This window comes from Paramormyrops kingsleyae, chromosome 8 (assembly GCF_048594095.1).
Source record: "Paramormyrops kingsleyae isolate MSU_618 chromosome 8, PKINGS_0.4, whole genome shotgun sequence".
Classification (NCBI taxonomy): Eukaryota; Metazoa; Chordata; class Actinopteri; order Osteoglossiformes; family Mormyridae; genus Paramormyrops; species Paramormyrops kingsleyae.
Window position 1 is genome coordinate 13,434,914 of NC_132804.1, and position 23,493 is coordinate 13,458,406.

At 40.9% G+C, this 23,493-nt stretch overlaps 1 long non-coding RNA gene across 1 annotated transcript; it reads right to left on the reverse strand.

Annotated features, from left to right (window-relative positions):
- Window positions 1-16,482: 16,482 nt before the first annotated feature.
- On the reverse strand, window positions 16,483-21,157 carry LOC111839879 (uncharacterized). Its single transcript, XR_002837206.2, has 4 exons — window positions 20,879-21,157; window positions 20,399-20,491; window positions 17,872-17,968; window positions 16,483-17,613 (listed from the first exon to the last, which is right to left on the reverse strand). It is a non-coding gene; the product is annotated as an uncharacterized lncRNA (long non-coding RNA).
- Window positions 21,158-23,493: the final 2,336 nt, after the last annotated feature.

Genomic DNA, 23,493 nt, shown 5'->3' on the forward strand with positions numbered 1-23,493 from the left:
AGTGGTAAGTCAGTCCAGCCTTGGAATGCAGTGGTAAATCAGTCCAGCCTTGGAATGCAGTGGTAAATCAGTCCAGCCTTGGAATGCAGTGGTAAGTCAGTCCAGCCTTGGAATGCAGTGGTAAATCAGTCCAGCCTTGGAATGCAGTGGTAAATCAGTCCAGCCTTGGAATGCAGTGGTAAATCAGTCCACCTGCTCTTCGATACAGGATTCAGATCTGGAACTGCTGATTATCAGTCTTATAAAATCTACCCGAGTAGAGAACAATTTACACCACACATACTTTCTTTACTTTTGGGGATGAGATTTTCTTACTGTCTTGTACCGGTCTTTTCAGTTGTCATTGAAAGTGGTAATTCTGCAATTTGCTTTTATTATAGAAAGATTGTCTTTTTAACTTCTTCTCCGTTTGTTCTTGCCCCTCCATCTGGATATAGAGCAGTGAGTTACAGTGAAATGATTATTTTTGTTTCCTTTATCTCAGATCTTGGCCCACGTATAATGCTAGCACCACCTAACTTGGCCCTACTCTGGTAGTAGAGTTATATGACTGAAATCAAACAATATATACCACAAAGGTGCAAATTCAGCCACTTTGCATCGTTTTACTCAAAATCCACTCAAAATCTAAAATTCACTAGCATAGGTTAAATGTGCATTGAACATTGGAGAACACATTATCATTAATTTTAGTGAAATTATTATATTTCCATTTTTGCTTACAAGATGCTTTTATTCAAAATGATATTCAGCTCTTGCATTTATGCCAATTTGTGCAATTTGTATTTCATTTTGGAACTGTCTGCTCACAGAAACCAGAGCATTGGCCCTGATGTGTTTAATCTCATAAGCACAGTTTTGGCCTGGGAACGGGGTTTCTGTAGTGCCTGTTTGTTTGTTGTTGTTCTACTGCACCCTGATATACTCAAATTGTCCAGGGTTTGTTCCAAAGGAACTACAGTAGGATGAAGGTAGAGAACCAGTGCAATAGGAAATTGAACCTGACACAGCGTTGGGTGGATGTTCCGCTGATGCTCTTAAACATATTTACAGTGGATAAACAGAGATAGAGGAAGCATGACAGGTCCTGACACAATCTACAGAACAAATGTGAAAACAAAATATTGTCAAAACCAGTCGGTACGTATGGGGGGGACACAGTGATAACAGATGCTAATTATGAATTAGCTGCAAAACGATAATGGAAGTGCAATGTGAAGATAGAGTGTCCTTCCAAATGTAATTTTACTTATTAATGTCCATCTGCTGCACTGAGGCCAACGGATGTTGAGCGATTGATACATATTGTAAAGCAGTGCTGCTGAGAGTGAAGCATAACTAAACGGATCTAATCACACCTTTCAGTGCACAGATCCCAAATGAATCTGATTTTGACAGGTGTCCACCCCAGTGGAAGCCAACCCTACTAACACATCAAACAGTGTAATTATTTAAACACTGCTAAATACTCATGTAGCTTGTATTTGTTCGACAAACCATAGCATCATTGCATTAAGCATTTGGCAGGGTAACACGGAACACATGGGTGGGAAAATTTTGTGAAAATATGAATAGTTTGGCAGTGTCACCACCTGCTTTCATTGTCTAAGCGATGTATCAGCATGGTGTCAGCTCCATCAGGCTGTATTTTAATTCCACTTGTCATTCAGTTACGCGATAAGGTGAGAAACTGCTAGAGGTGGAACCACATTGCATCTTGGGAGGAGACCTTCCTGTTCTCAGTGATTCCAATATAGATTCATTTCCAGTTTTTCAATTCTTTACGTGATTGTGTCCTTTCGGCTTTTCCAGCAACTCCATGCCTCGATAGTTGTGTATCCAAATGCCAAAGCCAAAGAAAGCCAAGGACTGCAGCACAAAACCGAAATACTGAGTGTTTTTTGGTGAAAGCTGTTTTTTCTCCCTCTTCCCTATATGTTTCATCTCCTGTGCCTCTAAGAGAAAATCCTTCCAAAATGCAGAAAGAACAAGATCACAAGCTAGGCACTATTTCCTCATTCCCAGTGTCACGTGGTTCAGTAATTCAGCTGCAGAGGCTTCTGGAAACACTACCACTATTATCCATTTTCTTGGTTTGAAAGGAATGGAAATAATAATCAAAAAGTCACAGCACCAACTACTATAAAATAAAGCCCCAGTAGTTAATTCCATATTGCGTTGGTACCTTTTATATTCATTATATCAACAGGGAAAGTATGAAATTTTGACAGATAAGCCTACATTCGCCACAGTCTTTGCTTCTTGGCAGTAAAGCAGAGATATTAATTTAATTTGATGGCGTTTCTGAATGCTGCCTTATGTCTTATATTTCAGTAGCCCTTCAATGAGAACTGCTGGATTTATCAGCACAGGAAAAAGAACACTGAACACCCAGGAATGATTAAAATTTCAGAGCCCATTACAAGTAAAATGACATTTGTTCAAAAAGTCATGAATAATCCTTTTTACTACCAAGCAAATGTACACTTTTGGACATTTTATATTCTGCAGGACAATGACATTAGGCTTCATCGGTTTAACAGGATAAGTAATGCCACTCATGTCATTAAGCTTTAAAAATGTTTAATGCAATGATTTCACACTGTGCATTCCTGCTGATAAACAGGTACAGGAGATCACACCTCCCAGTACAGTGAGAGGGATCCCCTTGCTGGGACCAGTTGTAGAACACAAACTTGGCAAGTGATAAACGTAACAGGTGTTTCAAGTAAGACTGTGAACAGAAGGTTAGAGAGATGGGAAGAAAGGGCAGGGTGGAGTGGCCTGGAGATGGGCTGAACAAAGTGCTTCTAGATTTAACAAAAGCAGTGGGAAGGAACAATGTCAACCTTAGTGAGTCACAAATGATTTGGAGAGGGGGAGCTTTGGTAAAGACCCTGTATTCTTCTCTGATCAGTTTTACAAAGCAAGCTCGGTTTATAGGTAAAAATGCAATGACTGGAACCTGCTGGCTTCCTGATTATTAGAGAGAAAAACAGTTGTATGTTGGTTCAACTCACCAAGCCATTTTATCCCATCCATCTTTCCATCCATCCAACCGCTTATCCTGATCAGGGTCACTGGGGGATCAAGGGCGTATCCCAGGCAGCACAGAGCAAATGTGGGCAAATTTTGCATGGGACCCACTCCATCTCAGGATATATCGTTATTCCCCAAGGACTCCAAATAAATTTCCCCATCCTATCTTACAGATACCATGTCCCATCTTTGTGGAAGATTGAGTTTCTTGCAAAAAGAAAAAAAAAAAAGCAGATGTTTCGGCATTAGCAAAGAGGGAAAAACTGATACGGGCTTGGTCAGCGTTCAGGGGCTGGGTCATATTTGTTTAAATCCAAAAAAGGCCACTGCTGTGGGTGCAGTCTGCCATTAGGGGCTGGTGATGTTTATGGGCAGGGCAGGAAGGTCTATACACATGCTGGAACATCAAGAATCAGGTGGGAAAAGGATAAAAGAAATCCAACCAAGCCACCCTTGTGGAACAGACAAACAAATGCAGAAGTCTGAGAAAAGACACTGGAATATATAAAATCGAATTCATCTAAATAACCAGCCTGATTATACTTGTATGTCGGCTCTACAAATGCAAAAAAACCACTTATCCCTATGTATACATGTATATATTATATTTATTGTATATACTCTTCCATTAATTAATTAATTAGTTTGTTTGTTTGTTTATGAGACATTTGTTTAGGAGGATTTGGATTTCGTCACCAAATGCAGTGCATGAAGAGGGTGGAAATTAAGCATCCAAAGTGAAATCTAAGGCTGGAAGAAATTATTTAAAACGTTAAACAGTGTCCGCTAAACAATGTATGAGAAGGGTTGCAGCCATCAGGTTGCTCCTGAGGTCTTTAGACCCAGTAGCTGAATCTCAGCTTTTTGTAGGCTCTGCACTTTCACGTTCAGAGGCACACGATGCTGACCCAGTGCTCTGTTCTCCTGGAATTCTGCTTCATACATCATCATCTGTATCAACATGATAGCAGCAGATTTTTTTTTTTGAAAATGGGGGTGCATCAGTGTCACCTTCTAAAGTTTTAAGTCAGAAGCACGTGACACTTCTTGCAGAGCATGCAGCCCAGTAACCTGCCTCATTTTGTGGGCAGGGCCAGTCTCCAAGCCCATTCTCCTCTCGCCCCTCTCATGCACCTCTGACACTAGCGGTGATGTGGCAGACAGATGTCGCAATTAATTAGAACACGCCGGAAAATGCAACACCGCTAATGGCTCTGGGGGCCCTGCTCTCAGAAATCAGGATCGCTGGCTGGGGGGGGGGGGGGTGGTCATTAATTGCACATTAATTTCTAAACCCCACGGGGGCAGCTCCTGTACTGTTTATAACAGCTTTGATTAATTCCCAACACCCCCAATGCCCCGTCCCAGTATGTAACTGGCACAGTTAGAGGTTAAGCTGGATTTGTCTTGAGAGACTGACAGGGTGACAAAAAGTGAATGGCCAGCGATGGGGGTGGTTGTCGGGCATGGGGGGTGGGGGCAGGGGGGGCTGCACCACACAGCTTATTATTTGTACATTCAGCAATACGGATCATCATATTTAATCTCCCTTTTTGTACCCAGGTCACTCAAACTATTTCCCAAAGATAAAGCGATTCTGTTCCCAACCGCCTAAGCGGTCTCTAGTAATTTCCTCTATTCCCGTTGTGTGTCAGAGTGTGGCGTCTCGTTTGCAATTCTCAGTCGCTCCGGATTAAAGATGAGGTGGGTTGCTTTGAAGAGGGTTGGTGCAGAAAAAAAAAATTGGTAGTCCTAGAATAAATAAATAAATCCTTGGTAACAACGGTGGTTTATGGCTATGGCATTAATAATTTATTAACGCACAGCAAACAGAGGGAGCAATCGCCCACAAGCTTGGCGGTGGGGGGCAAGGGGGAGGAGCTGATCGTTATTTGTTGTTTGGGCCATTTCATTCTCTCTGACTCATGCAAGCGTGTAATAATGTGGAAACCGGGAGCTTGTGGCTCTAAGCCTTCCAGCACAGAGTGACCATGCTAGTGTTCAGAGTTCAGTTTGTAATGCGCCCTTCGCCTCTTCTGTACGTCATTTTAGACAAAAGCATCTGCTAAATGAATGTGATGCAAAAGGGTTTGAAGAAAAAGATAAACTATGTAGTGCAAATTTTACATAGCAAAACTTAGGACATAGCAAAACTGAGGCATTTCATACAAATAAACCAACACGCCTTGCTTGCGATTATACTTCAAATATATATCCATTCTCTAGACTCTATACCCAGTTTTAGGTTTGATATTCTCTCAGTATTATTGCCATGACCCTTCAAGAACTGAATCTATTTCCTTACTTGAAGACATAAGGCTGGTTTGGTGCTGAGATCAGCAATTTTTTGTCAAAATTTTGTAGGCACAAAATGTACAGAATGCTATTTATAGATATCCCTTATTAGACTACATATATGTATATAAATATGAAAATGGTGCTCTAGATTTGTGTTTCTGAGACATTTATGACAGCAAACTAAAATAAAGTTAAAATGTCATAAAAAATTGTTGATGTGTTGTAAAATAGACGAATATTTTGAGTTTTGCATTGTTTTTGGGTCGCCCTTAGAAACGGTAAGAAAGTGGGCCGGCGTTAAAAACCAAGCTGTGTTTTTCATTGAATGGTGATAGGCATCAAAATTCCAGGCAAAGGGTCAGGATCCATAAAAAGGTGCATGTCTGTCTTCATGCACATCACCTTGGCTGGTTCCAGCTGGTTCTGGCGGTATGCTGTTCTCTCTCCAGCGAGAGACAGAATGTGAAAGATAATAAGATAGGATGAGGCTTACATTTTCCCCTTAAATAATAAACAGCGAAACATTTTTTCAGTATGTTTCAGTGTGAAACCTAATAGATTTTATTCACATTGCAATGAGCTATGTTTTCATTTGAGGGCTAGAAACTCAGGAAGTTTTGGTTGTTAAGTGGCATGTTTAATCTGTCAACTAATGGGTAATCTATAGGAATATGAAAATGAAACATTTCAGGTGTATTAAGTTAACGGTAAAGGTATGTGCCCTGAAAATCCAAATTTAGAATAAAATATACAGTAATATCGAGAGTGTACAAACAGGATGGCGCTGACTTGCTCATTAGGTCATCTAATTACCTAGCAGTTATGTCCAGATGTCTGTTCTCTGAGGCTACAGACACAATTGAGGGACATTTATTGAAAACTGCAGTTACAGTACCATTTACCCTTTGGGGAAAAGGTGCAATTCCACCTTAAATGAATGCCCACCTAAGTTCCAGTTATGCCTGTTGTCCTATTTTCTCCATTTGAGAGCAACTTTTAGATATATTACATCTACGTGTACTAAGGTTTTTTTTATATTATTTAGATCTTTTAAAATATTTCAAAAAGGCATTTGTTTAAGATTGCTGGTTCAAGTTCCACATGAGGGCAGCTGTAGAACTATATAAATAGAGTATATGTGTGTGTGTATATATATATATATATATATGACCTAAATGGCGTTGACTGACTAATGCAAAAAATCTGTTAACTCAAAGTAGTGACTGAAACTCGTATACAGCATGCAGACAGGGTTAAGGGGTTCACTTACTGTGTGGCTAAACTTCAGAATGACAAAGACACGTCGTTCTAGGCAATTTTGAAAATGTTGTTATTGTTGGCACCTCATGCCATGCCTCCAGCATCTCGGAAACAGTCACACTCTGGGGATTTTCACACACTACAGGATCTAGATTTTATTGAGAATGCTGTGATGAGCCAATTCCAGTCCATGGCGATTTTTTTGTGGCTGAAAACACTTTGCTAATGAGAAAAGTCAGAGGAGAATGGCCAGACTTGTTAAAGCTGACAGGAAGGCCGTGAATGCAAAAACAGCAGCTCTGTATAAAAGTGGGGTAGAGAAAGTCTTCTCTGAGCACACAACTGGTCTTCCCTTGAAGCAATTCTGGAGGCAAAAGTGGGTCGTACCCAGACCTAGCTAGGTGCAACTAATCAATCTAGGTCTACGTTAAAACCCAGTGCCCAACTGAGAGATCATTCTCCTATTTTGTTTCTAATCCTTAGCTTGCATTTGCTTCACAGGGCCTTCTGTCATGTCTTATGAAACACCTCAAACATTGCTATAGCACATGGCTACTCACAAACTAGATTTACAGACCCAGTGCTGGCGTGCTCTGTGAACGTCCAATTTTATGATGGAAGGAAAACAGGCAAGACAATGAAAATGTTTAAAACATTAATGAGCAGAAACGCCCAATTCGTGAACCATCACTGTGATATTGGCACGGTGACTGATATTAAGAAAGTTAAGATGGACCCTGTGCACTGTATCACCCAGTAAATTTTCCGGAACAATCCTGTGGGCAGTCTGCCTTTTATTTGAACTTAAAACATTGATGACCAAAACAATGACTGATATTTCCTAATTTTATACAGTCCCCCCTGAAGGATTTAGCCAAGAATTCTACCTGCTTGTACTCATAGTTGTGGACTAGCTGAAGAGTTGAGTTTAATGTTTTGTTAGCAGAGAATTCCCATACTGTGCGCGGAATGCTTTGCAGTTGCACTTGATATGTATATCCACCAAAGTTAATCAAATTTTTAAAATGGATGGATTGTCTTATGCAATGCATTGAGTAACCTGAAACCTGAACTCTCCTACACTCTTTCTTTTCTAATATCTCATATTCTCTGTCCATGTATATATCATTATTCTAAACAGCTGGGGTCTGCCTGGAGTGATCACAGAGAAGTTGGATACAGACAGACTATAGTTCTTGAGGATAATTCCGTCAATCCGTGAGATCACAGAGATTAATTTCTTGGCTATTCCATCTCAGTAATATAAATATCATGCATCTGTCCGTGATTTCACACTGTATACATGGAATATCATCCATCCATCCACTTTCCAACTGCTCATCCTAAGCAGGGAGTGAGTCCACCATTGTATTTCTGTATATTTCTCCCAGTTTTATGGATCTTAGAGAATTTGTTAGGTACCCTTGACATGCTGGAACACACCAGAAGAGATCTAGTGTGAAAAATTTAAGTGAAATTTCAAGTCACCTTTAAAAAAAATATAAAACATTGGACAAAATCATCCAGGTACAAATGAAAACATAAATTTTTGATACCCCAACAAAGTACTTAATCCAGTCAATGACTGCATCCCACCTTCTCAGCATTGTGAAGTGCAAGAACTTCATCCCACCCAGGTGCAACTGACTGGAGATTGGCTACCGATGACGTCCCTGCATCCAGCTCGCCGTTCTACCTGTGTCATCTTCCATGTATGACCCGCTGCCTGCCTTCTGGTTGCCTGGCGTTTGGAGGGAGCGTTGGCACCGGCTTGTCATCTCCCCCTTGCTCCCCGTTTGTGTCTCAAATTTTATTGTTTTGACAGTATGACTCGGCACTTAGCCATCTCTCCGATTTGACTCTCCCTGCCGGCCGCAGGAGGATGGGCTCCCCCTTTCAGTCTGGTCCCTCCCAAGGTTTCTTCCTTCTAGGGAGTTTTTCCTTGCCACTGTCGCCTATGGCTTACTCACTGGGGGCTTTGGGTGGGGATGCTGTAAAGCGCTTTGAGACGATGTAATGTTGTGATAATGCGCTATACAAAAATAAATTTGTTGTTGTTGTTTGTAAAGGGACTTGCCTTCTACTTGGTCCAGCATGGAATATGGATACTTCTCACCTTTTACTATAATGCTTATTTTTACACAGAATTTTGTTGCACCATTTTTTTAAATATCCATTCTTTTATACCTCCACTGAGTAACAGTACAGGGTTAATTCATACTGCAGAAAACTTTTTCACCACAAGCAGTCCTTCCCAAATCAGCAGAGCACACACAGCGCTTCAGTTAGCTGCTTTGTCAAAACAAAAGGAAAGAAAATGACTTCATCCATCAAGAAATTGGATACAAATGAAATCGTTCTGTAGAAGCGACATCTTCTAATTTCACCTCTGTGGGGATGCTTGCATTTTGCTCATTTACATGGTGTCCTTGCTGAATTCCACAACATCGTGCTGAAGAGCCACGAACGATAGCCAAATTGAAAGGAAACAAAATTCAATCAGTGTCACTGAATGTTGCTACATAGCTGAAATAGCTCAGCGATGAGAAGAGAAGCTGTGGGACGAATGCTTTGGAGGGGAACAGTTTATGTCTTAAGCCTGATACCAAGGCCATTCACATGCGATATGTAAAGTAATGCCCTGTATTAAAAGCCAAGTCAATTCTGACACATTTCCATACTTCCAATACATATAAAGATGATTTGGATGATAATGACAGGTATAAAGATAGTCCTTAAAATGATACACGCCCGATATTCAGTAACCCACGCATTGCAATTTCTTTGATAAATTGCCATCTCTTTAAGGTTAATAACAAGACCAGCCACAATGCAGGGGTTATAATGACCACAGCAGCTGACTGTCTGAATATGAGCTGCACAGTGCTGATAATCCTGCATAGCCGGTAATGCAGGGCAGCGTATTCTGGGGCAGTTCCATTTTAAAAGGCCCATATGGAAGAGGAAGCATTTAAGTTAATTGGGCTCAAACAGCTTCTTACTGTTAAGCCAAAACTGCGTTTGTATTCCAGTCCAATTTTCCCTTATAATATACTAGGTTGTACAAGTATTGCATGTTAACAAGATTTAAAGTTAGTTGAAGCTTATTTATGTGTAAAATACGTATCAGTGTAGTTATGAATCCCACCTCTGCTGCAGTCAAAAGTCTGGACATACCTGCTTTCAATGCATCTGTTACTATCTTAACTATGTTATTCAGGGTATAATAAAAGGCCTGAAAGAAATGAAGTAATGCACATGAAATATTGCTACAACTGAGATAAATTTTCTCGAATTTTAGACTCTTCACAATAGTCCCCCTTTGCTTTGATGACAGCTTTGCAGACTTTTTGGTGATTTTTTCATCAGTTTCCAGATGTAGCCACCTGCAATGCTTCTCCAGTGCTCCTGAAGGAGTTTCCACAAGTTCCTCATTTTTACTTTATGATCCGTCTCGTCCCAAACCAGCTCTATAGGGTTTAGATGGAGGGATTGTGGGTGCCAGGTCATCTGTCATCACTCCATCTCTTTCCTTCTTGACAAGATAATACAGCACTTACATAACCTCAAAGCGTGTTTAGCGTTGTTGTCTCGCTGAAAGATAAATGAGTCTCAGTAGGTGTGTGCAGACTTTTGAATGGCACCATATGCACGTGTAACGCTACCTTTCTCACAAGGATAGGTTCTAACCTCCTTAGCCTCCTCATACAAAATTTTAAGTCAGGCATTTTCAACCATAGAACAGTTGCAGGAAGCCCACAGAGACGCTTCAAAAATTGATGAAATACCAGCATTTTCATCAAATGGGCTGGAGCCAAAAAATGTCAAAGATTCCCACCCAACCAAAGAAAATGAAAAAAATAAAAAGAAGCATTAAATTGCCTTGGTCCTTAGTTTTCGTTCGTGATAGCGAGTTCTAACCTCCAATCTATTTTTGTTTGATAACCCTGGGTACAAAAAAGGATGAAAACCTCTGGTTTATGCAATCTAAGAAATTAAACAGTAATAAAAACAAATTGAATTCTTCATGGAATCTGTTACTGATGGAAAAATATCATCAAATATCCTTAAATTGAGGAGGTCTACAGTAGTACAGTAGTTAGTTCAGTGGCCTCATATCTCTGGGGCCAGCGTTTGAGCCTCCACCCAGGTTCCATGAGTGTGGAGTTTGCATGTTCTCCCCATGTGGTTGTGGGATTTTCCTCAGGCATTCCAGTTTCCTCCCACAATACAGAAACACGCTGAGGTGGATTGGAGTCACCAAGCTGCCCACAGGTGTGAATGTGTGAGTGAATTGTGTTTGAGTGGCCCTGTGATGGGTTGGGAGCCCATCCTGGGTTGTTCCCTGCCTTGCGCCTATAGGCTCCAGACCCCCCACAACCCTAAATAAGACAAACCATTACAAAAAATGTCTGGATCCTTAAAATGCCAAGAAGCCAAATCTGCATCTTTGCTATCATGACATTTCTGTGAAACTTGCCTTGTGTGTTCTGTGGTGGTAAGCAGGGGCTTGGATGCTCTGGCAGATTCAGGTGCCCCAGCACTTGACAGTAGCCCCTGAATATGTTAAATTATATGTAAAATTGGACAGCAGGGGGTCAAGCTGACATTTTGTCACGGGGCCCAGAATTTCTCTGTTCACCCCTGGTGGTAACATTCTGTAGATGAGAGAGAGAAAAAAAATGTTCTCCTGAATCTCTTTTTTTGCCTTATAGCGCCAAGAGTGGACATTGGCCAGTGGTGGCTGAAATGAGTTTTGTTGTTCAATTACCCATGCTGCAAAAAGGATAATGCACTCCATCTAGCAAAGTGGTGCCTCGCCTCGCGGTGGCCGCTCCAGTAAGCACGATATCGCCTCAGCCCCGCTGAGACAAACCACACCAAGATGTTCCACACAAGTGCTAAAAAAAACAGCCCATAAAAATAACGTGGTGGATGGAGATGGGGCTCTATTAGTCTTCATGGCACAAACCACTGGCAAATTGGCTGCCATTCTGCAAAGGTATCATGCAGCCCATTCGCTTCTAATTGAAAGCCGCCAGTCGGTTGTGCCAGATTGCAGCACTTCTGCAGCCGTAGGCTGGTCAGAGAACATGCGCTGCCCTTTCTGAGGAAACACGGAGAATCTGCGTGCCTGCAAAGGCAGCTCTTGAGAAATGACTGAGGTTTCAAGCGAAGGAAATGATAGTGGGAGAGAGATAGAGGTGAAAAATAACAAATAACAGATGGCAGTGAGGATGTGCCACGCATACGGAACAGAAACAGGAAGTGATGTTGTCCCTGAGTGTGTTAGTGTCACGGTGTGCGTTATCCAGAAGTCACAATTTTTGCCCCTAATTTGAGGATGTCAGCCTTCCCAAATCCATTTTGATTAGTGTATTTGTAGAACTGGATGAACCAAGTGCAAAAGATAATAATCTATAAATTAACCATAATGGTTTTTGCCAGCAAACACGAGACATTTCGAGAATCTGACAGCAGGATACAGTGAATTTCATTAATACCAAGGCTCATCTCTGAACATTCAGTCTGTCCAGGAATCTCTCTATGGTTTCAGTGATTATCATAGAATATTAAAATCAATTGATATTAATAGTATTATCACTGTATGTCAATAAAAAATCACCATCAAAAATATTCTGGTCAATAAAATATTTAATAGCTTATTTAAGTCACGTATGATGAAGCACTGTGCTACTTCCACACTTTTTAGCAATGCTGGAAGCTTGTTAGAATTAAAGGCGCAATGTTTAAAAAGCAGTATATTACTACTGCATTACACTACATTATACTATATTATTTCAAAGCCTAAGCGCATTGAAGAAATCATTTCTTTCAGTTGGCTAAACATGCAAAACTATGGGGAAAAATTCACATTTCATGGGTCCATAATGAAAAGCGTCACTATGCATTGGCAAAGTAGGAATATGAAAGAGAGCCCCCCCCCCACCCCCACCCCAGGAGCCTGAGAGTCCATGGAAAGTCTTAAAAACTGCTACTGGTTAGATGTCCAAGAGCAGTTTCTGGGATTCAAAGAAAGTTTGTGCAATAAATAAATAAATAATTGTAATTGGTCACCCAGCATAGTGACCTTTGTCCGACTTCCTGATACACGGCAATCTACAAAAAGCATTAAGGACAAATGATAATGCATGATGGACCATCTGCTGGGTTTCGTGGACCAAATCTGGACGAAGTGGATTGTATTAATGCTTTTAGATGTCTCAGAAATACCACCCAACTTCCAACCATTGATTCAGTGCAAAGTTGCGGTGGAGCAGGGGAGATGGTAGGTGGGATTTGGGGGGGGGGCATAGGGCACAAAGCAGGGTAACATCCGGGACACACACAGCTTTGAATAGCACAGTAGCCTCGTACCTCCAGGGTTGGGGGTTTTATTCTCCACCCCCCACCTCTGTGTGCGGAGTCTGCATGCTTTCTCATATTAACTGGGGTTTCCAGTGAGTAATGCACTTTAGTCCTGCAATTCAAATACATGAAGTCTGGTGCACTGAGGACTCGAAGTTGCTCATAGTGTATGACTGTGAATGTGATGTGAATGTGATGTGAACCCTGCAATGGAGTGACATCCCATCTAGGGTGTCTCCTGCCTCATCTATCGCTGGACTTCCTGGGATAGGCTGTAGGCTCACCATGAACCTGTACTGGATATGGTCTTCACATATATTTAAATACATTCTAACACTTTCTCCCAGATTTTGACTGATATACTGTATGGACAAAAGTATTGGGACACACTTGTTAATCATTGAATTCATCATTGAAATCATTGCCACAGGTGTATAAAATCAAGCACCTAGCCATGCAGTCAGGTTTACAGACGTTTGTGCAAAAATGGGTCATTCTGAAGAGCTCAGGGAATTCAAGCACGGATACCACCTTTGCAATATGTTAGCTCATGAAATTTCTACCGCAGTAGCTATTCCACAGTCAACTAAATGACATATAAGTACAAGCATTTAGGAACAACAGAAACTCAGCCACAAAGTGGCAGACCACATACTTACTGAACTCTGGGGCAGTGGAAACGTGTTCTGTGGAGAAACAAATCAGGCTTCTCTGTCTGGCAGTCTGATGGACGAGTCTGGGTTTGGCGGATGCCGGGAGAACGTTACCTGCCTGACTGCATTGTGCCAATGTTTGGTGGAGGAGGGATAATGATATGAGGTTGTTTTTCGGGGGTCATGCTAGGCCGCTTAGTTCCAGTGAAGGGAAACTCTTTATGTTTCAGCAAACCAAGACATTTTTGATAATTCTATGCTTCCAAATAATATAGGGAAGGTCCTATTCTGTTTCATCATGACTGTGCCCCAGTGCTTTGGAATGAACCAGAGAGACTGTGAGCCAGACCTTCACATCCAACATCAGTGCCTGACCTCACAAATGCTCTCCTGAATTAACAGGCAAATACTCCCACAGATACACTCCAAAGTCTTGTGGAAAGCCTGCCAGAAGAGTGGCAGCTGTTATAGCTGCAAATGGGAGACCAACTCCCTATGGTTGCCTATGGATTTAGAATGGAATGTCATAAAAGTTCCATGACATGTAATGGCCAGGTATCCCAATACATTTGTTGATTCAAAATGTACTCCCAATAATTTTGAAAACGAATCTCTCCAGTTTGCATACAATTTGCATTATTGTAGTTTTGGTTAGTTTTAGTCATGTGAAACCGACCAGTTTAATATGATTAAAAATAATTATTTGATCAGTTTTGATGACATATTTGATGTCATATTCCTACCAGACGTGTTTATTTGATGGAAAATGTGATACTTCACACAACATCTGTGATATGTGGATCTAGATGAGCCATGATTTAAGTATTATGATATCTACAGAGAAAGTAAACAAGCAAGGCAACAGATCTAGAAGTGGCTCGTTTTTCCCATGCCAAGAAGCCAGCAGATCAGGAAGTCGTCTGTCCACTCTGAAGCGTGTCACAAGTACTCTAGGGAACAATGTTCCTTTGCTAATCCAGAAAAGTGGGATTGAGTGGCTTCCTACCAAAGGTGTTGAAGTACTGGCCATTTTCTTGGCCCAACTACCATCTAGCACCATTTCACTCTTTCACTGTATAATAGCTTGACCCCAAGGTGTACAAAGTGCTTTTTTCCTCTTTGCATTCTTAAACAAAGACATGTTGTGCTCTCTTGACCCCTGCATGTGTCTGCGAAGATATATGGGTGCCTGCCTTCATCCACATTGTAGTGGAAAGTTTTCACAACAGCCCCTTCAGCAGAAGCCATAAATGGACGGAAACCCTGACAGATCCTGTAGCACACTGGCAGTATCGTACGACAATTCAAAATCAAGGAGCGAAACAAGTGGAGAAAATGGAGTTACCCTGATGCTATACAGTACCTCAAGCAACCGGAATTGTTTCAGTAAAATCCAGCAGTGTGAAAGAATAACATATATAAGCTATAGCTGTGAGTAAGATTTGCAAGTTCAATTGAAGTGACAGTTATGTAGGTTCATCCATTCATCAGAAACCACTCAGCCAGTAAAGGACTGTGGTCAGCCTTGAACCTTGGCTCAGCTGATCAGCCCTATTGTGTGAAAGGTAGTGGACATTGATGTAGACTTGCCAGTCTCCCACTCATTTCCCATTATGCAATTCATTGTCTGAGTAATTGGGATCTATTGACAGATTTAAAGGGTTACATTCTGCAAGCACTTACTGTATGCATTGCTAACAGTGAGGTGAAAGTGTTGATGGCATTGCACATTATATGCATTCACATTCTTGTCTGTTCACAACAATACTGGTGAAGAGTAACTGGTGAATTATTTTAAAGGACATAACCCTGTAAGAGTACAAGACAACAGACAGGATAAAAGAGCAGATTAGTCAGCCTTGCATGTTTCTGTAAACGAGCAGACCTCTCTGTTGTTCTGAAGGAACTTTCATTGCAATGTGGCTCTAACAATACAATTTGCACTCGTTGTCCCCAGGTATGACCTTCTGTGTAGACTGCATTGTGTGCTGTGCCTGGCAAACTCAATTTTCTCCTTTGATTGAAGCGAATAAGTGCTTTATTTATTATCATCCAGTGCAGAAACATGCTTGCTGAAAGACCTTGATCAACACAAAAGCCCATGTGTTCTTTTGGGGAGAAAAAAAACTAAACTATAGATAGGGCACTTAAAGATTGGGTTATTCAAATATTTATTGAAATTCTCCACACTAGTGCTGCCATGATTAGGATTCAAGGCAGGCTGCTGGCAGAGTACCTTAAAGCAGAAAGATTCTTTATTTAATCGTTCTAGGACTTTACTTTCAGTAAAAGAAAATAAAGCTCAGCTTACAATGGCTAAACTCACAGTTATCTATGATGTGTCATAATTAATTCAGACAGATGGAGACAAACTGGTGATGTGAGCAGGATCTCTGTGTATGAATCAGCCTTATCACGCAAAACAAGTGGCACATGCATGCAGTGGGTGTAACATGAAGCACTATCACACTCACTTTCCCATCTTTATTTTCCATTCAGTTAGATTTCAGGTATATATATTATTAAGATAAAAAACATATCAATTGGTTAAATTAAGTGGATTAAAATATAGTTTTTTCTTCATGTACCTGAATGGTAAAAGACAGTTTTGATGCATTCTAGTGTCACCATTTTTTTTTCAAAAGTAATAAAGTCCCTATTCTTCTTCTTTTAAAGGGACTCAATAAAGCTTTATGGAAGACAGGCGTAAAGGGTCCTTTGAGGAATGTATGCAGTATGAACATAAAAATCGATACAAGAAATAAATTACTTCAAATTGAGTCTTTGTGCTCGGACAGAAGATTTATTCCTTGCAATATTTGCTTACATTTTTGATTATTTTGAAGAAACTTGTAAACACAACATAATAGTAATAACCTGCCTGAGGGCAAACAGCAACATCTCTACATTTGCAAGATAAGACCTGATTGATGATTGAGGCAACTGAAATATGCAAGAAAATATGCGGAAACCCAAACATGCATTTCTGACTATTTTCATGATTCAGAATGTAGTATCCTGGCTCAACACGGACCCAGGGCACTAGGTTGAAAACATGTTTCTTGGCTTTCACAGACAGAATCCAAGATGGAGCACCTGAGCTGGGCCGTCCATCCACAATGCCAGGTCACCTGCCCACTGGTCCCTGAGATCAGAGGACACCACAGCACAGGAAATAGGTAACGGGACTTGGAGCTGCTGATCAGATGGATGGTTCCCAGACAGGTTGGCTGAAGCACAAAGGACTATAAAACCAAAAAGAGGATCCTGGACAGGGAAGCTAGAAAGTGGGACCAACGTCAACAAATATCACATGTGGTGCCGATTTCCTGGTCCGCCAGCTGTGGAAGTCTGTGCAGCCCAGGTCACAAACACGGAAATGAGAAAGTTTATACACATTAGGGCATTCCTATTTTCTGTTCTTTTTAATACACATTAAAAAAATCTGTGTAATAAACTAATAAAATCTGCACATATAAAAATGTACACACATTCTAATTCTGATTCTGATTCACATTTTGACCTGCAGTCTCTGTACTTAAATCCTCCAGCTGCCACATTTACTGTCTTCTCTCCCCTAGTTTGAAAGCTGTTTCTCCACCTCCTTTGGTGTCATGACAGATCGCTCTGGTCTGAATGCTGTCACCATGAATTCTGCACAATGACGTCACTCAAAGCAGCCACTTTCCAAAACATTTCAAATGATTTTGGTTTTACTTCTCCGCTTAGCTGTCCACTGTCGCTTTTCCTAAAACATCCAAAACTATTTAATTTCAACTAGAGAAACCACTGAGCTAACACCTGCTTGATAATAATATTGGCTGATCATGAGCAAGATTGGCTTGTTGCTATAAACACTAGAAATAGATCAATTAGAGATTCTCCCTCAGATACACAACAGACATGACAAAAACAGTTCTTTGTCCTGTCATTTTCTGGTGATATGCACATCTGAAGTGTCCTTGACAGTAGCTGCTACAAGTCACTTTAGGTCCTACAAAAAAAGAAAAAAATATTAGTTTTTTTTTTTTTTTTCTTTTGGACGACACACTCGGCAAGCGTCCTACAAGTTAGGCAAGAAAGGAAAAAAAGGACAGATTTAATGTAGCAACAGAGTACTTTGACATTTTGGGGAGGGAACAGCAGCATATACAGGTCCTCCAGAGACCTATTTGAAAGTAGGGATGGAGAGCTACAGAGAGCGTTGTTGACATGTTTTATACTCGGGGAAGGTGACAAACGGCAAACTCACGTCTGCTCCAGGCGGTCCAGGCATTGCCAGGGTGACATTTTCTCTTGGCCTAATTGATAAGAGTTGGAGGTGAAGAACGAGCTCCTTTTCACACTGTCTTAATAAAAGTTGACAAGAGCCTTTGTTAATACGAGACAGGAGGGGAATTTAGAAGCCAAAAATACTCTTTGGAACGTCAGGTAAGCTTACAGCAATGTACCACGGATTATGTCTGTAAATCATATACCCATTACTACTGGGCTAGGCAGGTGATGTGAGAAGCATGGTCTTGATTTTCAAACCTAGACCTTGGGAATGATCCTGCAGGTTTACAGCCAGACCCCACCATTAAACTGGGGGAGAAAATCCTTCATGACACAAAAAATAAGAAGATGGAGGTCTTTAACTGTGTTGACTGTAATCCTGCATGCACCTGGTTTGCACACGTGCACGGATATTGTGCCTTGTGAAATGATGGTGATTATCTGCGGCAGGGGATAATTGCATTGTCCCATGGCAAGGCTACCAGGCAGGCTCAAAATGGTTCATGGAAAGTTGGTTTTGTGAGCTAGAGACACTCTGTTTCGTCCTACACCAAGGGTAAGCTGCAGGAGTGGAAAGTGCCCATGCAAACGGATGTGGAATAAGGACAATGGGGCTTACAGAGCCAAAGGAAGGCTACTCTGTCATAGTCTCCATCATTATTAAATGCCCCAATATTGATAGACAGGACTTTTGAACTTTCTGCCATATTAGCCCTTACCAGGCAATCCTTGACAAATGAAACACATGGAATGTATGACAAAAGTAAGAATATGAAATATACAAGGCTTTAGAGCATTTTAAAGTGAGACTTTTCCTCAAAAAGACATTATGACCTTCTTTCTACATAAGTAAAGCACAGGATCATGAGCTCTCTCAGACTGGTGTGCTTTGTTGTATGGGAATAAAACATATAGCCAGCTGTGCTTTGTTCAGAACAGGGCATAGATCAAGATGATGTGTGCATAACAAGAAAGGACAGAAAGATTATAAACAAGAAAGTAGTTGTCTGTGCCCCCCAAGCCAATTTTATTTTGTTTGATAGCAAGAACATAGTAAAACTCTGGGGATAAAATCCACTACAGTTTTTATTTTTCTTGGACCAGGATGACTAGATCATTCACAGTAAAGTAAAAGAAAAACTGCGTTTTGCAGGGGCTGATTTCCGGCTGAAAACAAATATTCATTTTCTGCAAGAATGCAATAAGCAGGCTAATTACTTTGGAGGATTCATTACATACCGATGAACATAATCATCCAAGTATGGAACAGCACATTTTGCTTATCCTGATAATTAAACTTTAAAGCACAGCAATGCAATAGCAGTCAACTTATATTACAATAACCGCATATGCATCTGTCATATTTATGCAGTGGTTTCAACATTGTTGTGAAATTGCATTGGATCTCTGAAGCTTATTGGCAACTTGACCCGAATAGATTAGTGCTCTTCTCAAGCTGCAATGCTGCCCCAGTCTTTCCAATGCTCAACATATGGCACCTCTTCATGCGGCTCGAGAGCCAGCTAGGACTCATCCATAACCCTCCGAAGATGGAAACAGGGGCATATTAAGACATGTGAAATAATGGAGGCAAAGCGGAAACTGGGAAATTGAGGAGTGATTAAGAACCTGCAGGACTTCACTTGATAAGGCCTGAGATAAGGCACACTTCATGCGCGTTTGTTTTCAGTCTCCACAAAGCTGGATTTTAACCATTCCGATGGAGATTCTAGTCTTATAAAAATAATAGTTACTATACCACAATAAACATACGAGAAAGGTGTGTACCTCACTGGATTGGCAGCAGGCAGTTTCTTTTATACTTTCCACAAGCACAAGCGATTATCCAGCCCGTAAGACCTGACTTAATCAATGACGTCCAAAGCAAAGGCCAAAGTGGGTAAAGTGAACAAAGCACCTGATCTGAGAGAAAAAAAGTGGCAAACCGTAAAGTAGGAGAATGGAGAATCCTTTAATCAATAGATTCCCAACCCAGTCCTTGGGGACCCCCATACAGTCTATGTTTTAGGGAGCAAAAATATGGACTGTCTGGCAGGGAACTGGGAGGGAGCGAATACGCAGACTGCCTAGGCATCCCCAAGGACCAGACTGGGAAATACTGCTTTAATCAGGCCATTATCATACCAAGTGTCCAAGAGATACTAGATGAGGACTACAGTAAATGACCAGTGTTCTTTTAAACATTATATTAATATTAAGAAATATCTTTGAGATTTTGTGGCATCCATCTGGCAGACTGATTCAAACAACTGATTCAACTACAGTGAATTGGTTGTGAAATTGATTATATTGTAACATTTTAACTGGTATAAATCAATTTTGGATGAAGCGACTAAGCATAATAATGCATAATATGGGAATGTTCTCAATGAAGTCACGTCAAGGAGAAACTGAAAAACTTAAAAAAAAAAAAAAAAAAAAACCTTACAATTTCTCTTTAAAAATACCCCTCCAGGCAAAGAATGCCTCTCCATCGGCCTTACCAGCCCTGTTGAGCTGCATGGTGGCTGCTCTCTCATAGTTTCCCAAAGGAAGGAGTTTGCTGATGATGGTGGGCTGATTTTTGATGAAGTCCACTTGCCTGGAAGGGAGGAGAAGCCAAGGAGGTAAATGTTTAAAAAAAAATACCATACATCACCATCATGGAGGAATTGTTTTCATTTTCTCCTTCTACTACCAAGAGACAAAGGTGTTTAAACAGAACCAGTGTTTTCCTTGAATCCTTTCAGAATCAGAATCACATGTCTGAGGAATTTGTTCTGGTGCATGGTCAGACATCTCACAGCCAATATGCAAATGAGTAAACAAAAAAAAGAATGATAAAATTGTCATAATCAGCATCTGTCTGACCCTACCCTTCGTGTCTCTATCATGTTTGGCCAGCAGGTGTCGCTGGCCAGCCCGCCTTTTAACTCCCCTGTCTAACCTTTGGGTGTTCCCCTGCTCCTTGGACTGCTGCATACCTTTGGGGGTTGAGTGTGTAGCACAAAAGCTGTAGCCCTGCAGTCTTGGGTTTGAGGCCAGCCTTACTTGTTCTGTTTATTATAGTTTTTCCTAGTGTTTGTTTTCTATATCAGTTTTCCTGTCCTAGATTTTCCCTGCTTGTGTTCTGTTCTGTTCCTTTCTGGTTCTGTTTAATTATCCTTGCATTCTGTTAATAGTGTTTTATTCCCTGTTTTCTAATTTTTGGTATTTGTAAAACGCCCTAGTTTCTGTGTTTAATTGTTATTAGTTCCACCTGTTGTCCATGTTCTTGTGCCAGTACTTGTTGATTGTTCTTTTCTGTGGCTTGTTGTCCTGTGGCCTGTGTTGATTGGTAAATTTTTTATGTCTTACACCTGTTCCTTGTTTGCCTCAGTTTTCTGCCCTGCCTTGAACTGTTCTCCAGCGTGCCATTTTGTTATGTGCTGTGCCAATGTTACTCTGCCTGTTCTCTTAGTTCTGTTCCTGGTGCTGCCCTGCTTACCACCTTTGTTACTTGTCGTTATCTCTTGTTTTCCCAATTTGCTTTTGACCCCTCGTGGTCCTTTAATTTGTGCCCCTCCCAGTGTGTTCTGTTGTTGTTGTTAATAAACCTCTTTTGTCTTGGAGCTGCTAGTGGATCGTCAACGTCATTTCTGCCTGCACCATACCGTGCCGCCATAACATAAAATATCAGATAATACACATAAATAACAGACTGGTAAGAGAGGTAAATGTACAGTATAAGAGGCAAGTATATGAGAATGTGTAAAACATGGATGCATGTTGTTTATTGTTGTTGTCATCATTAACACTACTACTACTACTACTACTACTACTGTACTACTACTACTAATAATAATAATAATAATTAGAAGAAATAATAATAATAATCCAGCTTCCACTTAGTAGGGTCACTGCATGTGGGAAGAAATTCTTCAAGTGAAAAGTTGTTTTGTTTATTTTGTCCAAAAATGTTGAGGGAGGTTTTTGGAACGGGTAGCCTCCAGGTTACAGAGTATGCAATTTTCCTAGCACATTATTCAACCTGAATTCATGGATCTTCACTCATTGGCTACTGTGATAACTAGTCACAAGATCAGGGGATTGTATGTAGAGCTTATACATACATTTTAGAGGTGTAACAGTGGCCACATACAGAGGTTTAAGTGCTGCCCTTAGCTCTGTGTGTTTGCATGCTCTTCCTGTGTTCCTCCTGCAGATTGACATGTAGTTAGGTGAATAGGTATCTCTAAAATAACAGTAGTGTCTGAGAGTGTGTGTCCTGTGATGGACTGACGTCTTTTCCAGGGTGTCCCCTGCCTCGTGCCCTGTGCTTCCTGGGATAGGCTGCAGGGTCACCGTGACCCTGTACTGGGTAAGTGGTTATGAAAAATGAATGGAAGGATGCATACATTTGTAGGTTCAGATCCCAAGAGCAGTATCATTGGACTTATCTTTTAGCCTTGATGTGCAGTGGTACCATCAGAATATGTGTGGATGAATAATTGCATCACGATTACAGAATTACTTCCTGTTAAATATCAAGCATAGGGCTATAATGTAATTGCATAACTCTGTTAAATTTGCTTAAATGCTACATTTCCTACTTGCTGTTGCACGTTTTTAGCCAGACATTTGTTTAGTAGACTATAATCACTGCCTTGGTGGTACTTATAAGTGGTAGGACTAGCATGTTGGTAGGAAAATGTGAAAATATTGCCATGAGATAGACCACTATCCCCCCCAAGGTGTTCAGGCTGCAGATTCCTCCTGATTCTCTATTGCAGTTTCCCAATCTGGTCCTTGGGGACTGACTGATGGTCCACGTTTCCGCTCCTTCCCAGCTCCCGGTTGGGCTAAAGTGTGGAATGTCTGGCAGGGAGCTGGGAGGAAGCAAAAATGTGGACTGTCTGTGAGTCTCTGAGAATTGGGTTGGGAAACACTGCTGTACCGGATCATCAATCACAGGTGATGAATGAAGGGATATAAAAATATGAACAATTTTTTGTTCAGTATGATGGTCACTATAGTTACAGTTTTCAAGCAAGGCAGGAAGACTTACTGAAGATGATATGTTTTATGACAATCTACAACTAATAATTACCTGTTTTTTCCACCCTTCTGTCTTACCCATAACCTTTTTTTTATTGATACTCTTCTGCGGCTTAAATATTCAAGTGTAGATACAGGACATGGCTAATTTATAATTTGTTCCTGTAGCTGTGAGTTTTATACTGAATATTGAATATCTTGTCCAGTATTGAAGAAAAGCCTGGGATCACCTTTAGGAATTATGCATATAACCTTTGTAAGTCATAAACATGGGTGCAATGCTGATGGAATCTGACAGCAAAGGGAAGAGCATCCTCTGTGAGCAAAGAGCTCCTTCGTGAAGGACAGCATTTAAATATGCTTATGTTTCCTACCAAGAGGCAGGCAGGAGGGGAGGGTGCAATTAATACTGACGTGTGAGATGGCATGAAACTTTCTCCTTTGTAATGCGGACTGAACATATGCATTTAGATCAACCACAGGTGTTCACATCAGTGCAGATGACACTAAGAGGCAATGACAGATCGGAATCAGGCTTATTGGCCAAGTCTCATTGGCTGTT